A 16,783-nucleotide genomic window follows, 5' to 3' on the forward strand; every position below is an offset into this window, starting at 1 on the left:
AAATAATAATAATAATAATAATAATAGTTGTCCTTTAATACACACCCCTTCCGCTCTTCCTGTTACTCATGATTGGTTGCACCTGCCTGATAAAATTTCAGAGCAAAATATATTTTCATTATTCAAACCACACTGATTTTTCTATTTTCACTGCTCTACCTTCATGGTAACATATGAAAAAAAAAAGCTATACATCAATTTAAAGGAAATAACATTTATTGTAATGTAAACCCATCTTTATTAGAGAAATATATACATTTACAGAGATATGTACATCAGGGCAAGGAATCCAGGAAAGTGGTTGTGTCTCCAAAAAAACGACATCTATGCTAATCATCACCCTGTCATACTGCCACAGGTCTCATAATGGCCTTGTAAAAGATTGTTCATGAAGTGATAGCGCTTAGTGCACCTTGTATATTAAAAGGTGTTGCAGTTATACATTTTTTGTTCATATTCCCCATGGGATACATTTACCACAAAGCTACAATGCCAATCTGATGTCTTCCGAGGCTTATGTATCGGGATGCGATGGCCGTGAAGACAATATTGATAGCCGGTGATCACTGCAAAACAAATGGGAAAACAGTTACTGCAATTCCATGTGATAAAACGAAAAATAACCCTAACCCCCTTCTCCACCGTTACACAGCACAAGAATATAAAATATACAACGAAAACATTACCAAATATGTACACCTGCTAATAAAATGACGTATCAAATGTGTGCTATGCTATTGAACATTGCATATTTTATTTCATTAGCTGAATAGAAGGTAAAGTCTCTGAGGTAGGAAGTGCAGGTGCAGAGATCTTCTCCGCTTTTATCAGCTGCCTTTGTTCCCCTGCTGGAGATACTTGATCATATCCCATCATCTATACATCTTATTGTATTATAGGTCAGTACTGGTTTCAGCAGCGAGCAAAGCACAGGCCCTGAGGGATATTAACATCCTTGGACTCGCCATTTATCCCATGTTACTTCGCAGCCCCTATAATAATGTCCAAGTTATAATCTGTCAACCTGCCACCCATCCCATGTTTTATGTTAATGAGGGGCGTCTTATTGGCTCAGGGTCAGCCTGTGACCAGGTCAGACCTGTCCTGAGGCCAGCCAGGGGTCAGGAGGTCAGGGGTGAGGGAAAGAGTAGGCTCTGTGTATGGATTTTTACAACAGGGCCGCAATATTGTGGGAACTCACAGATTCATGTCCTGGCTGGGTGAGATGCTGAAACAAGCTCACTCTTCTCTGCCCTTGTGGTCACAGCATGTGTGTGTGTAATAGAAACAGTTCTGCTATGCAGATGATGCAACGCACATTGCACAGTAAGAGTCGACATTGTACTCTCCTCTGCACTGCTACCAAAGCCAGACATTCTTTGACTGGGGTTAGAGGAGAGCTATTACTAAAAATAACATCAATGATGGCCATGTACTGCTGGGAAAGTGACCCTTAAGAGTACCTTACGTTGTATGAAATGGGGAAATGAGGTAATATTTTTCACTTTGCATCCTCTGAAGGCTTTCATGAGGGCTTTGGTAGAGAGGCCTGCGTCTCTGACTCCTGCTGACAACCCCCTGTCCTTTCATCTCCCTCTGGTTGCTGCAGTGCTGCATTTAATCTGTCTACAAACTGAAGTAGGTGCTGTTTAAGCAGTTGAGATTCAAAAAAGGGTCACATAGGAAGCAATGAATCAGTGGATCTGGAGGGCATTTATGGTGCAGGGAGTAATTCATTCTGAAGTGGGGACTTTCGGAATAGGCCAAACAAACAGGGTGCATAAACGGTTAGGAGTTTTACAGTGTCTTTACACATATCCTGCGATTTTGAGTTTTTCGCATTTTTTTCATATTTGTGATTTTGTGTTTCGGAATTTGTTTGCATCCAATTTTTTTATTTTTTTTTACGTTTTTATTGTGAGTTTTCGCATTCTGATTTTTCCACGCATACCAATGAAGTTAATTTGCATGACATTGTATGTAAATAACTTTACATTAGCATGCAAATTTTTCGCATTTGGAAGGCAAACATTTGCATTTTCATTGACTTTATTTATATTTATATATATATTGGCATATTTGCATTGAATGCGATTCACATGTGCAATGTGAAAAAAGCATACATGTAATCCATTTTTTTTCCTGCAGAAAATGTAAAAATTTGCTACGCACACACACACACACACACACACACACACACACACACACACACACACACACACACACACACACACACAAAACACCCCCCCCACACACACACACACCCCACACACACACACACACACACACACACCACACACACACACACACCACACACACACCACACACACACACACACACCACACACACACACACACACACACCACACACACACACACACACACACACACACACACACCACACACACACACACACAACACACACACCACACACACACCACACACACACACCACATACACACACACTCACCACACACACACACACACACACACACACACACACACACACACACACACACACACCACACACCACACACACACACACCACACACACACCACACACACACCACACCACACACACACCACACACACACCACACACCACACACACCACACCACACCACACACACACCACACACACACCACACACCACACACACACACACACACACACACCACACACACAACACACACACCACACACACACCACACACACACACCACATACACACACACTCACCACACACACACACACACACACACACACACACACACACACACACACACACACACACACCACACACCACACACACACACACCACACACACACCACACACACACCACACACACACCACACCACACACACACCACACACACACCACACACCACACACACCACACACACCACACACACACACCACACACCACATCTTCCCTTCCTGCTTGTGCCCGTTTGTGTCATGTCTGTGAAGGGAGGATACTTTAATTCATTATACTGGGTTGGAGGTGCCCGATGCCATAAAACTATTAAAAACAGATATAAAGGGAGTGGTAAGTGTTGGGCTACCTCTCTGATGTACACATACCAGCTTTTCTTCCATATAATTTCCATATAATATAATTTATTCAACCCAATAAAACATTTTATTTTATTGTGCTGAATAAATGATATACAAATAAAAGCTGGCACCATTACATTGGAGAGGTAGTCCAACAATCACCACTCCCTTTTAAAACTGTTTTCAATTGTTTTATTACATTAGGTGCCTCCATCTTAAAGAGAAACTTTAGCAAAAAAGGGGGAAAATAATAAATCAATACATTGCAAAGAGAGAAGTTAAAAAACAGAAGAAAGATCAGATATGATTGATATTTGCCATGTCATTTGTTCATGTTGTTTGAGCCACAATCCGCCTGCAGGTCATCAGCTTTACTGCTGGCAGACAAGAAAAAAACTAGACAGCACCAACTGCTATTATTTATAACCACACCTACTAACATTACAGCATTAAAAACTAACATTACTAAAACTAACATTTTAGTCTGCCAGTGGACTAACAGGTTGTTGTTTTTTTCATACATATACATACGTAAAGAGGTTGATACTGGTTGCTTGGCAGTTGGAAACAGCTGTTATTTCCCACAATGCAACAAGGCTCACAGGCAGGATACTGTCAGGAGCTAGGTCCTGAAATCACACTGTGGGAGGAGTTTCACCACAATATCAGCTATACAGACCCTCCTGCTTATGTAGTTGAAAAAAGGTAAATATTTCTCATGGGAAAGGGGGTATCGGCTACTGATTAGGAAGAAGTTCAATCCTTGGTTAGTTTCTCTTTAAACTGTTTTAATTGTTTTATTGCACTGGGTGCCTCCAGCTTAAGTATCGTGAATTAAAATATCCCTGCACAGTAATGACATAACCGGGCACAAGAGATGGATTTCACATTCCACATGGGATTCCAGCAAAGAATATCTGTCAAAGGATGACAAGGAATAATTACTAAAATTACATTTGTTGTAAAAGCAGCATTTTTTAAAGCCTATTATTTATTAGTATGTTCAATTATAATTTAAAAGGGAAACTTTTAATTCTGTGTATAGTTGGTAACGGATATCCTTTAACATTTACCTGAAGTTTTCTTCACTTGATTTAATTTCTGCCATGCTCTATATCTAAATAATCTTCTTTACCTAATATATATTACTAAAAGTAATGTTGCCTTCTTGAAACAGAAGGTATGTGCGAAAATTCAACTTTAAGGGCCTGCTCACCCCTAAAATCGCACTGGAGTGATTTTCCCGCAATTAGCGTGGAAAAATCACTGAACACTGCGGCGGTTTTGGAGCGATCGCGATTAGCGTGCTAATCACGATCGCTAATCACGGAACGCTTGTCGCTGGCAAACAGCTGCATGCAGCGCGGTTGCGGTTATCGCTAACCGCAACCACGGCAGTGAGAACACTGCCACTCGCTACATTGTGTAGCGGTTCTTGCAGAACCGCTAGCGGTTTGCCGTGAGCGGGAATCGCGCGATTCCTGCTCAGGTGTGAACGGGCCCTAAGCGAGCAGTTGTGGTTTCCCACAATGCATCACTCCTGAATATGCCCCTTTCAGAAAGAACCACTGATGTACAGTGAGCCTGTAGCTAATCCATTTTTATAGAGCCACACCAATCCAAGATACATACAGCCTGTTTCGGACGGTTGGTCCTCATCAGTGCATGGTATGGATTGATATGGCTCTATGGGATAGGGCTTGGACCAGTATTAACCTTTTGCGGACCGATGCAAGTAAATCCTACACCGCACTTGTGGCTGCTCTGGGCTGATGCGGCTAGGATTTACGCCACCGGCCGTTTCAGCTCCTGACGTGATCATGCGCACCCGAGAGGGAAGATTAAGCTGTCATATGACAGCTGACATCTCCCCTCACTGACCAGGAGCCATCATGTAGGACTCCTCGTGACGTGATCACTACGATTGCCGGCGGATCGTAGTGATCCCCGTTACTGATGCGGCGGTAGGGGGGGAAAGAAGAGGATCCACTTACCTTCCTGCCATTCCCCTGGCGATCGCTGCTCCCCTCCGCTCTGGCCGGCATCCACACTTGCTCTGACGTAAGTGCCGTATCCTGGCTTGAGGACGTCATCAAGCCGCGATTCAGAACTTAGCGTCAGTACGAGCGGGGGTGCCGGTCAAAGCGGAGGGGTTCACAGCAGCTCATCGCTGGAGACTGGGAGGTGAGTAAATGCTGCTGGCTACAGGTGGGACATCTGGATACAGGAGGGACACCACACCCAGCTACCAAAGTGGGGATCCGGCTGCCTGACCCCTCCAAACGCACCCCATTGCCTGGTCCTTAAGGGGGTTAGGCAGCCATTCCCCAACTGGCTAAGCAATACCAAGACAGAATCACGGTGACACAGAAGTACCTGGAAGGTATAAAGGGCTAAAAGACACCAAAAAGCAATCTGTCGAAAGCAATGCTAAATGTACAATGGCCTCTACCCATGCTGGCCAGATCTACATAATGTGTTGTCTTTGTGCCACGGGGGCTGCCACCTTGCTTTCTGTAAATAACAATCTGTAAATTCTAAGACACTTTTTCAGACTATTAACAGTTCATTTCTAAATCTAAGCTTTTCAGGTATAACACTGCTTACACAGTAGGCAGGTTGCTGAACAGACAGCTCAGAAAGTGTCATGAACCATTTGGTAATAAATAAGCATTTGCATATGCACACAATTATTCACAAAATTCTCATGTGTTTCACTTTTATGGCCCATTGCTACAAACACATACCGGAGCTCCAAAGACTTTTTATCATTAAATTCCATTTCAGTTTGCAGCCAGTTATTAATTTTAAAAACTGCTTGCAGCTGAAGTTACACTTCTCTGCTAGCCTGGAACCTGTACTATTTTGAGAATGGACTGTCTAGAAACGTTCCACCTTGCTGCACGAGTATTAGCTGTACAGAGTTGAGGCTTGTCACTACCGATGTGCACCTGACCCACCGCCCTTTTGAGTGAGATCTTTCTGTCTGGAGCGGTCAATAATTTTGATTGATTTCGGCTGAAATTTGATTGCAGCAATGAATCTGCCATATTAAATGAGTAGTGATGTTTGTGTGTGCAAGAACTCCCAGAGATTAGTTTGATCAGCTGAAAGATTTGCACAATTTTAGCAAATGATCATGACAACAATTAGAACTCTATCACCTAATCACATGATTCTCACAGGCCTCTCAAAGCACATGAGCATCACTAGTTGAATATAATCTCTTCTCTTTATGGGATTTTTCTTTTTTTAATGTAATACGAAGTCCTGCTTTAACCGATCTCTGTACACATAAATAAGGGAAAGAGGCGCCCAAAGGGAATAAAATACTGTAATAACAAATAAAATGAAAGGAATGAGGTGGCTTACCTCAATGATGACAAATTCATATAAAATGAATTGTTTATTAGTACAAAGCACAGGCAACACGTTTCGTGGGAACTCGCCCACTTCCTCAGGCCAAATAAAGTGCCACTAAATGCTGATAGCCGCATTGAGGGGGCCTCTCTATACATAAGGGCCTGTGCACACTGGCTGCATTGCCCTGCATTTTTATAATCGCATGTGTTTTTTCAATTGCAAAGCCTTTTTAAAAAGAATGAAAATTGTGGTGAACTGTACACAGTGGTGCGATGCAATTTTTTGAACCTCGCAGTCACTGCAGCACTATAATAATAATAATTGCATACATAAATGTGATGCGATTGATTTTTTTTTAAATCCCAGGAGACCTTGCAACTTCCTGTTGAAGGACATTTAACCAATCACCAATCACAAGAAAAATGCAAATGCATCCCAAAAATTTTAAAAAATGCACCATATGTGATTTTAACATTGCATTGTGTTTGCGATTTTCAGTGTGTACCTGCCCTAAAAACACACACCATAAAAGCAGCTTGTAGCTGACTTCTTCCTGTGCCAGCTCATGTCAGACTTTGATGTATAGGTTGGGATTTCCCTGTCCAAATCTAACTCTTACTGTGCATGTTAATTTAATGAGGTGGATCGGTTTTGGATAAATCTACTGTGGAATCCTCTGGTGAACGGAGACCCCAAGCTGACTCTGTATAATGTCTGATATATGCTGAAATATAATAAAAAAATCCTAATGTATATATTTTATTGTCTTTGTACTTCATAACATAATGAAAAACTAGATATGATTGTTTAGAGGATAGTATTTATGGTATACCGTGTCTATCCAGCACAAGGCATGCTATATTTCCTCCTGTGGTGGGCCCTCGGCACTTGATTTATTGGTGGATACTTTGTAGACCAGTCTGGTGTTGGCTCTGAGTCCTCCAGCCTGAAATACAACACAAACCTGTCCGGCAGTCCTACTTGTCAGTGAGGAGACAGAGCAAGACTGACAGAGGAAATGGCTCTTCCAGTTCACGTTCGGAATACACAGAGTAATATATTACAATTATTATGCAAGTCAAGTGCAGACTTTGTGAGCTGAGCCGTTTTAGTGCACCTTCTTTCAACAGGGATCATTTATGATCTGAAACAGAAGTGTGTTAAAATTCAGCAATACAATGTAACCGGTTACTCGTAACCTCCTCAGGCTTTGGGAGACGAGCCTGGAGCAGTGAAAGTGAAGTAAGGAGGTTAATGCACTGAATAGAGTGAGTAAGCGCAAGGCATTATAGATCTTTGTGCCTAGGAATATAAGGCTGTCTGCTGGAGGAGGAAGTGAATTGATAGCTTATCAGTCCCGGAATATGGAAATGCTACCTTGTGCACTCTGTGCATTGTTTTTCTTCTGCCAGTAATAATTCTGTTGATACATGAAGAATACAGTTCAGATATAATGTTATGCAGTGTTCTATTCTTGACGATGCTTGGCTCGCCATAATCCATCCAACCTCACCCATATCTGAGTGCATGAATCTTACACCCTCCCAAAGCACACCAATATGATTGAATCCATGAAGACTTGTTCAGTGAGGCCTGCTATAGACATTTATAGGTTGGATGTATTACGAAAGTGCCCTGATTCTTTCTCCCCTCCCTTCCACCCTTACCCCAAAAGTTCTGGGCAGGGACCGACTGAACCCATATTTAACCATAAAAATATATCTGTTTCCCAAATACTCTATCCCAGGGTTGCCCATTAGGTAGCTTGTGATCAGCCAGTATATCCTAAAGGACTTCTAGGTAGATCCCACACCACCTGCCTGAGTGACGTACATGTCATACTCTGTCTCTTTGACTTGGATAAGCCGAAATTGTACACTGGGACCAAGTAGTTGGCCAATCTCAATGTCTATTGGCCATCTTCCTTCTTTTTAAGTTCCCAAGAGTCTAATGACCCACCTTCATACAGTTCCCTGGTGTCTAGTGGTCCTCTTCCCTGTTCTAGAGCTTCATCTCCAATATAGCTTCCCTGATGGACTAGAGTGGGCAAAACATAATGCAAAGTGGGGAAACCGCTTGAGGGCCAAATTTAATGACTCTGGGGGCCAGATGTGGCCCGCGGGCTTCGACATGTATGGCTTAGTGCAATATGGTGTCCTGAAGTTATACACATGTGGTTGCAAGGTCCCGATTACAATTTTGCTGGACAATGAGCATGGTATTGATACTCTATTTGGTCAAGCATTGTTCTATTTAATTTACTGAGGAGGACTCTGTGTCTAGTTTACTGGTGGCTCGTGGTAATCACGCATGCTGCCTCTGTGCATGTGCTGCAGTTGTGGCTTGCATCTGTAGGTAGATTCTACCTGTTAGATCATTTTCAATTCATAATTTTCTAAGTAGCTCACAAGCTGAAAAAGCATGGGCACCTCTGCTCTATCCACTATTAGTGCTGGCTGTAAATAAAAGAGAAAAATGAGCAATCTGGATTAGATTAAACATAGGCTCATTCAGCATGTAATGGCTCTAGCAAAAAAAAAAAAATAAAAATATTTAGCAGCCAATTGGAAGTCTCCCCACTTATCCACAGACACAGTATTTGAACTTCTTAATAAGACTGTGCTCTCTGAACATATTTGAGCTAAGATCAAAGATACAATACCCAACTTTTTTTAAGACTTGGAGCCCATGGATAACCTGGCAGGACAACATGGGCCTTCCCTACATACTACATTCCTTCTAAGACCAATTTTCCTGGCAAAACACTTGAAGTTTCTGATATGGTCTTATGGGCTTTGCTCTACGTCCTGAAGACATCGTACCTAAATTTCTGTTTTGCTTTATAATTGTACTTCTTTGTAATTTAGTTTGTTTGACCTCATTGACCCCCTCCCCATTTGACCCCTTTCCCTTTGGCTCAACTGACATGATGTAGTAACAAACAAACAAACACAGAACACTTATATCGCGCTTTTCTCCTGGCGGACTCAAAGCGCCAGAGCTGCAGCCACTAGGACGCGCTCTATAGGCAGTAGCAGTGTTAGGGAGACTTGCCAAAGGTCTCCTACTGAATAGGTGTTGGCTTACTGAGCAGGCAGAGCCGAGACTCAAACCCTGGTCTCCTGTGTCAGAGGCAGAGCCCTTAACCATTACTCCAGTCAACCACTACTGTAGTAACACCCTTGAGCCATACCTCCCCATACCCAACCTTACCTTTCCCTTTCCCCGCCCTCAAGTTGAAAAAATATACATGATAATATATGAAGCTTACTCAGATAATTTTAGTTGTATGTTCTTATTGCTCAGAAATTATTTTTGCCTCCCTGCGTGGGGGATTACTTAGATTTTTTGAAGAGACTCTGCTGAGAGCCGGAGGAGGACGGGGCCAGAAGGGGCGGGCGTGTGTGCGCGCGAGCGGCAGGCATGTGACGGGCGGAAAAGTGTATTGGATAAGGGCCATAATGCCCTATGAAATTACCAAACTTGCCAGCGATAAGTGCTGGCGAGTTCTTAAATTAGGCGTCAGTAAGGTTGCCTAATGCAATTGCATTTAACACCCCCGGGGCAGAAAAGAATTCGCTTGGGCGATATAATCGCCCAGTGAGTTCCTTGCCCTTTATGCAATTGCATTTTTCACCTACCGGGAAGCGATGATTCCCGCCAAACATTGATGTTAACTTTTCACCTGCTCTGAGCAGGCGAAAAAGTCCTATCGCCGGTGTTGGCAAGCTGTTTTTGGCATCTGGGAGCCTCCTTTACTAAGGACACCCCAGATGCCAGGGATTTAAATAGGTAAAGGAGTCAGTTTTGACTCCTTACCTATTTCAAATGTAACAAAAAATATACCTCCATCGTTCCCGTCTCACCGCATGTCCCACGCCGCTCCTCCGCTCATTCTTCCTCCATCTCTGTGCATTGTTGGAGCCGGCAAAGCATCTTTGAGTCTCCCGCCGGGGCTCCCCATTCGTCCACTAGGTGGCCCAATGAGACTCATCCTGATTCTCATTGGTCCAATTAGAATCAGGATGATTCTCATTGGGCCTCCTGGTGGATGAATGGGGAGCCCCGGCGGGAGACTCAAAGATGCTTTGCCGGTTCCGAGAATAAACAGAGATGAAGGAAGAATGAGCGGAGGAGCGGCGTGGGACATGCGGCGAGACTGGAACGATGGAGGTATGTTTTTTTCAGAAGGTCCTAACAGGTCCTGCGGTAGCGACGAGCGGCAGGAGGCGACGGGCGGCGGGTAAGAGCAAACGCTGGCTCTTGCGACGATGCGCGCGCATCTCCTGGGTACTGAGGCTGCAGTGCTGTGGTGCTGAAGGACAGCTCCCCGGCACTAATGCCTCGCTCCACATCGCTGGCCACACAGGAGCATCCCTCAGCGAATACCTAGTATTATGCTCCTTTACGCAAGGACATCGCTCAGGTGAAACTGAAAATTGAATTTGCCGGTAAATCCTGAGCGATGTGAGATAAGAAGCTTGCATGTTTTAAGTTTCTTATCTCCTCGAATTGCATATGGCCCATAGTTAGTGTTGGGCGAACATCTAGATGTTCGAGTTCGGGCCGAACAGGCCGAACATGGCCGCGATGTTCGGGTGTTCGACCCGAACTCCGAACATAATGGAAGTCAATGGGGACCCGAACTTTTGTGCTTTGTAAAGCCTCCTTACATGCTACATACCCCAAATTTACAGGGTATGTGCACCTTGGGAGTGGGTACAAGAGGGAAAAAAATTTAGCAAAAAGAGCTTATAGTTTTTGAGAAAATTGATTGTAAAGTTTCAAAGGAAAAATTGTCTTTTAAATGCTGAAAATGTCATGTTTCTTTGCACAGGTAACATGGTTTTTACCGCCAGGCAGTCATAAATGTAATAAAGAGAAGAGGTTCCATAAACAGGGACCGGTAACGCTAACCCAGCAGCAGCAGCAGCACACGTGATGGAACAGGAGGAGGCGCAGGAGGAGAAGGCCACGCTTTTTGAGACACAACAACCCAGGCCTTGCATGAGGACAAGAAGCGTGCGGATAGCATGCTTTTTACCGCCATGCAGTCATAAATGTAATAAAGATAAGAGGTTCAATAAACAGGGACCGGTAACGCTAACCCAGCAGCAGCAGCAGCACACGTGATGGAACAGGAGGAGGCACAGGAGGAGAAGGCCACGCTTTTTGAGACACAACAACCCAGGCCTTGCATGAGGACAAGAAGCGTGCGGATATAGCAGCAATGCTTTTTGCCGCCATGCAGTCATAAATGTAATAAAGAGAAGAGGCTCAATAAACAGGGACCGGTAACGCTAACCCAGCAGCAGCAGCAGCACAGAGCACACGTGACGGAACAGGAGGAGGCGCAGGAGGAGAAGGCCACGCTTTGAGACACAACAACCCAGGCCTTGCATGAGGACAAGAAGCGTGCAGATAGCATGCTTTTTACCGCCATGCAGTCATAAATGTAATAAAGATAAGAGGTTCAATAAACAGGGACCGGTAACGCTAACCCAGCAGCAGCAGCAGCAGCACAGAGCACACATGATGGAACAGGAGGAGGCGCAGGAGGAGAAGGCTACGCTTTGAGACACAACAACCCAGGCCTTGCATGAGGACAAGAAGCGTGCGGATATAGCAATGCTTTTTGCCGCCATGCAGTCATAAATGTAATACAGATGAGAGGTTCAATAAACAGGGACCGGTAACGCTAACCCAGCAGCAGCAGCAGCACAGAGCACACGTGATGGAACAGGAGGAGGCGCAGGAGGAGAAGGCCACGCTTTTTGAGACGCAACCCAGGCCTTGCATGAGGACAAAAAGCGTGCGGATATAGCAATGCTTTTTGCCGCCATGCAGTCATAAATGTAATACAGATGAGAGGTTCAATAAACAGGGACCGGTAACGCTAACCCAGCAGCAGCAGCAGCACAGAGCACACGTGATGGAACAGGAGGAGGCGCAGGAGGAGAAGGCCACGCTTTTTGAGACGCAACCCAGGCCTTGCATGAGGACAAAAAGCGTGCGGATATAGCAATGCTTTTTGCCGCCATGCAGTCATAAATGTAATACAGATGAGAGGTTCCATAAACAGGGACCGGAAACGCTAACCCAGCAGCAGCAGCACACGTGATGGAACAGGAGCAGGCGCAGGAGGAGAAGGCCATGCTTTTTGAGACACAACAACCCAGGCCTTGCATGAGGACAAAAAGCGTGCGGATATAGCAGCAATGCTTTTTGCCGCCATGCAGTCATAAATGTAATACAGATGAGAGGTTCAATAAACAGGGACCGGAAACGCTAAACCATCCCAGATGTTCATTGGTCATGTTACTTGGTTGGGGTCCTGGAGTGTTGCGTAGTCATTTCCAATCCAGGATTGATTCATTTTAATTTGAGTCAGACGGTCTGCATTTTCTGTGGAGAGGCGGATACGTGAACCTTGCAGGCAACGGCATTCTTCAAGCTTCGGGTTATTTTGCTGACCACGTGCTCATGCAACTCAGGCACTGCAGAGCGCGCAAAGTGGTAGCGGCTGGGAACCACGTAACGTGGGATGGCCACTGACATCATGCCCTTGAAGCTGTTTGTCTCCACCACTCGATATGGCAGCATTTCGCAGGCCAGAAGCTTGGCTATGCTGGCTCTTACTGCCACGGCCCGGGGGTCATTTGCTGGCAATTTCCTCTTGCGCTCAAACATCTCCGAGACAGACAACTGAACCGTAGGGCTGCACAACGAAGGGCTGTTGGTTGTTGTGTTTGATGAACACTGGGAGACCTCAAGAGCACTACTCCGGAAAGTGACAGTGTCAGCGTCATCTGATTTTTTGGAATGTTTTGAACCACGCAATGGCTGGGCTACTGCTGCTGCTGAGGCGGGTCTGGTGGTGAGTCTGGTGAACCCAAGGGAGGCAGTGTTGCTGGTGGTACCCTGTCCTGCCGCGTTTGCCCACAGAGTGGGATGTTTGGATAGCATGTGGCGGCTCATGCTGGTGGTGGAGAGGTTGTTAATACTTTTCCCCCTGCTCAGGCGGGTCTTGCACACCTTGCAAATCGCCATGGTAACATCCTCAGTGCAGTCTTCAAAGAAAGCCCAGAATTTGGAGCACCTGCCTTGCTGGCGATTTCTGTTTGCGCCTCTTTTGCCTCTCACTTGAACTTCCACGCTTGTGGTGCCTGAAATTGCGCGCCGCCTACCTTGTGGCACAAGGCGAACTCGTGCAGCAGTGGGTTCTTCAACAGACTCATCTGTGCTGCTGCTACGACGGCGATGTTCTCGTTCACAAACAAAATCTGGGTCTATGTCCACATTGTCCATACCCTCCTCTTCCATCTCCTCAAACTCGTCATATGTCATTGTGGGGGGCCGCCGCCGTGGAGTACAGCTCCCCAGCACAACCGTCAGGGGAAACACCTCTTCCCTTGCCCCTCCCTCTTTCACCGGATTTCTTCCTCATTTCACTTATCCTTACAGTACACGCTGACTGGCAGCAGTACAGTGGCAGTACAGAAATGCTATACAGTGGTGGGTGAGCGGTGTACCACTATTGCCAGCAGCGACACAGAGCACAATGCTATACAGTGGCGGGTGAGCGGTGTACTACTGTTCCCAGCAGACAAAGAGTGGCAGTAAACACAATGCTATATAGTGTGGCTGAGCCGTGTACACAGAGTGGCAGTAAACACAATGCTATATAGTCTGCTATATAGTCACCCCGAACGGGGTGATGTTCTGCAGCACCCGAACAGTGGCGAACACTGTTCGCCCAACACTACTGGGAACGCAGATTTTAGTACCTAAACACACGATACAACATGTTTTCCGGGGTCGGACTCTGAGGCACATACAGATGGTCCCGATCATCATCCTCATCATACAACTCTTCTCCTGAGTCTGACCCACCCACCACCTCTGCCACCCCAACATCCCCAGACACAGTCACAGACCCCTCATCGTCCTCAACATTAACTTGGGATGCTGGCCTGAGCCCGACCTCCTCCTCCACATCAGGCCCCATCATCCCCTCAATGGCAGCCCTCATTAATCGCTCTGGCGCCGGACCGATGGACACAACGTTCTCCTCCGGGGAGGGCTGCTGCTGACCACTGGCTGCTGGGGTGGATGTTATAGCTTGCGTGGGGCGTTGGCTGTTGCTGTTGTTGGGAGTGCTGCTCACAGCGGAGGTCTCTGAGGAACTCATGGTGAGCTCATATAGTGGTTGACGGTGAGTGGAGTATTACTGATCCCAGCAATATACACACTGACTGGCAGAGTACGCAATGCTATATAGTCTGGCTGAGCCGTGTACACAGAGTGGCAGTGAACAATGCTATATAGTCTGGCTGAGCGGTGTACACAGAGTGGCAGTACACACAATGCTATATAGTCTGGCTGAGCCATGTACACAGAGTGGCAGTAAACAATGGTATATAGTCTGGCTGAGCGGTGTACACAGAGTGTCAGTAAACAATGGTATATAGTCTGGCTGAGCGGTGTACACAGAGTGTCAGTAAACAATGGTATATAGTCTGGCTGAGCGGTGTACACAGAGTGTCAGTAAACAATGGTATATAGTCTGGCTGAGCGGTGTACACCGAGTGTCAGTAAACAATGGTATATAGTCTGGCTGAGCGGTGTACACAGAGTGTCAGTAAACAATGGTATATAGTCTGGCTGAGCGGTGTACACAGAGTGTCAGTAAACAATGGTATATAGTCTGGCTGAGCGGTGTACACAGAGTGTCAGTAAACAATGGTATATAGTCTGGCTGAGCGGTGTACACAGAGTGGCAGTACACACAATGCTATATAGTCTGGCTGAGCGGTGTACACAGAGTGGCAGTACACACAATGCTATAGAGTCTGGCTGAGCGGTGTACACAGAGTGGCAGTACACACAATGCTATGTAGTCTGGCTGAGCGGTGTACACAGAGTGGCAGTAAACACAATGCTATATATAGCGTGGCTGAGCGAGGTGCACAGTGGCAGTACACACAATGCTATATAGTCAGGCTGAGCCGTGTACACAGAGTGGCAGTACACACAATGCTATATAGTGTGGCTGAGCGAGCGGTGTACTACTATTCCCAGCAGACACAGAACAGTAAACACAATGCTATATAGTGTGGGTGAGCGAGCGGTGTACCACTATTCCCAGCAGACACAGAACAGTAAACAGAATGCTATATAGTGTGGCTGAACGAGCGGTGTACCACTATTCCCAGCAGACACAGAACAGTAAACAGAATGCTATATAGTGTGGCTGAGCGAGCGGTGTACCACTATTCCCAGCAGACACAGAACAGTGAACAGAATGCTATATAGTGTGGCTGAGCGAGCGGTGTACTACTATTCCCAGCAGACACAGAACAGTAAACAGAATGCTATATAGTGTGGCTGAGCGAGGTACACAGAGTGGCAGTAAACAGAATGCTATATAGTGTGGCTGAGCGAGCGGTGTACTACTGTTCCCAGCAGCGACACACAATGACTGGGGGGGACCCTGGCTAGCGTGGCTGGAGAGCGAACTACCCTGCCTGCCTACCCAAAGCTAAACCCACAGAGAAATGGCGGAGATATGACGTGGTTCGGGTATTTATTTACCCGAACCACGTGACCGTTCGGCCAATCAGAGCGCGTTCGGGCCCGAACCACGTGACCCGTTCGGCCAATCACAGCGCTAGCCGAACGTTCGGGGAACGTTCGGCCATGCGCTCTTAGTTCGGCCATGTGGCCGAACGGTTTGGCCGAGCACCGTCAGGTGTTCGGCCGAACTCGAACATCACCCGAACAGGGTGATGTTCTGCAGAACCCGAACAGTGGCGAACACTGTTCGCCCATCACTACCCATAGTGTGTGATGCACAGGAACGTCCCACACTGCATAGGAAGCATTGCCATATAATAGTGTGGTCAAGCCGTTAGGAACAATGGCTATCAATGCCATGACTCTGTGACTTCAATTAGTCTTCAGGTGTGTACACACGCACTACGGCAATGAACAACGGGTCCGTCAGACCCTCCCGCTGGGCGGGCGTTCCAGAGACAGTAGTGCGTGTGTACAGTCTGGCTGTTTCTGAACGATCCGCTCACCGCATGCACACGCACTACTGTCGCTGGAACGCCCGCCTAGTGGGGGGGTCTGACATACCCGTTGTTCATTGCCGTAGTGCGTGTGTACGCACCTTTAAGGTGGCCATACACTGATAGATTTGCAGCAGATTCGACCATCAGATCAGATCGAAATCAGACACAAATCGATCAGGTGATCGATCGTGCATAGATTTGCGGTCACTCGATTAATTCGATCGAATCGATGGATGGCTGAAATCGACCTGTGTATGGGCCCCTTTAGACTTTAACACACAGCATTTGAT

At 46.1% G+C, this 16,783-nt stretch overlaps 1 long non-coding RNA gene across 1 annotated transcript in view; it reads right to left on the reverse strand.

Annotated features, from left to right (window-relative positions):
* Positions 1 to 234: 234 nt before the first annotated feature.
* The window catches only part of LOC137544007 (uncharacterized), a 91,713-nt gene continuing 75,164 nt past the window's right edge, over positions 235 to 16,783 (reverse strand). Inside the window, exon 3 of the long non-coding RNA XR_011025697.1 lies at positions 235 to 566. This is a non-coding gene — a long non-coding RNA (uncharacterized lncRNA). The remainder of the gene's footprint in view (positions 567 to 16,783) is intronic.

The sequence above is a fragment of the Hyperolius riggenbachi genome, chromosome 2 (assembly GCF_040937935.1).
Source record: "Hyperolius riggenbachi isolate aHypRig1 chromosome 2, aHypRig1.pri, whole genome shotgun sequence".
Lineage (NCBI taxonomy): Eukaryota > Metazoa > Chordata > Amphibia > Anura > Hyperoliidae > Hyperolius > Hyperolius riggenbachi.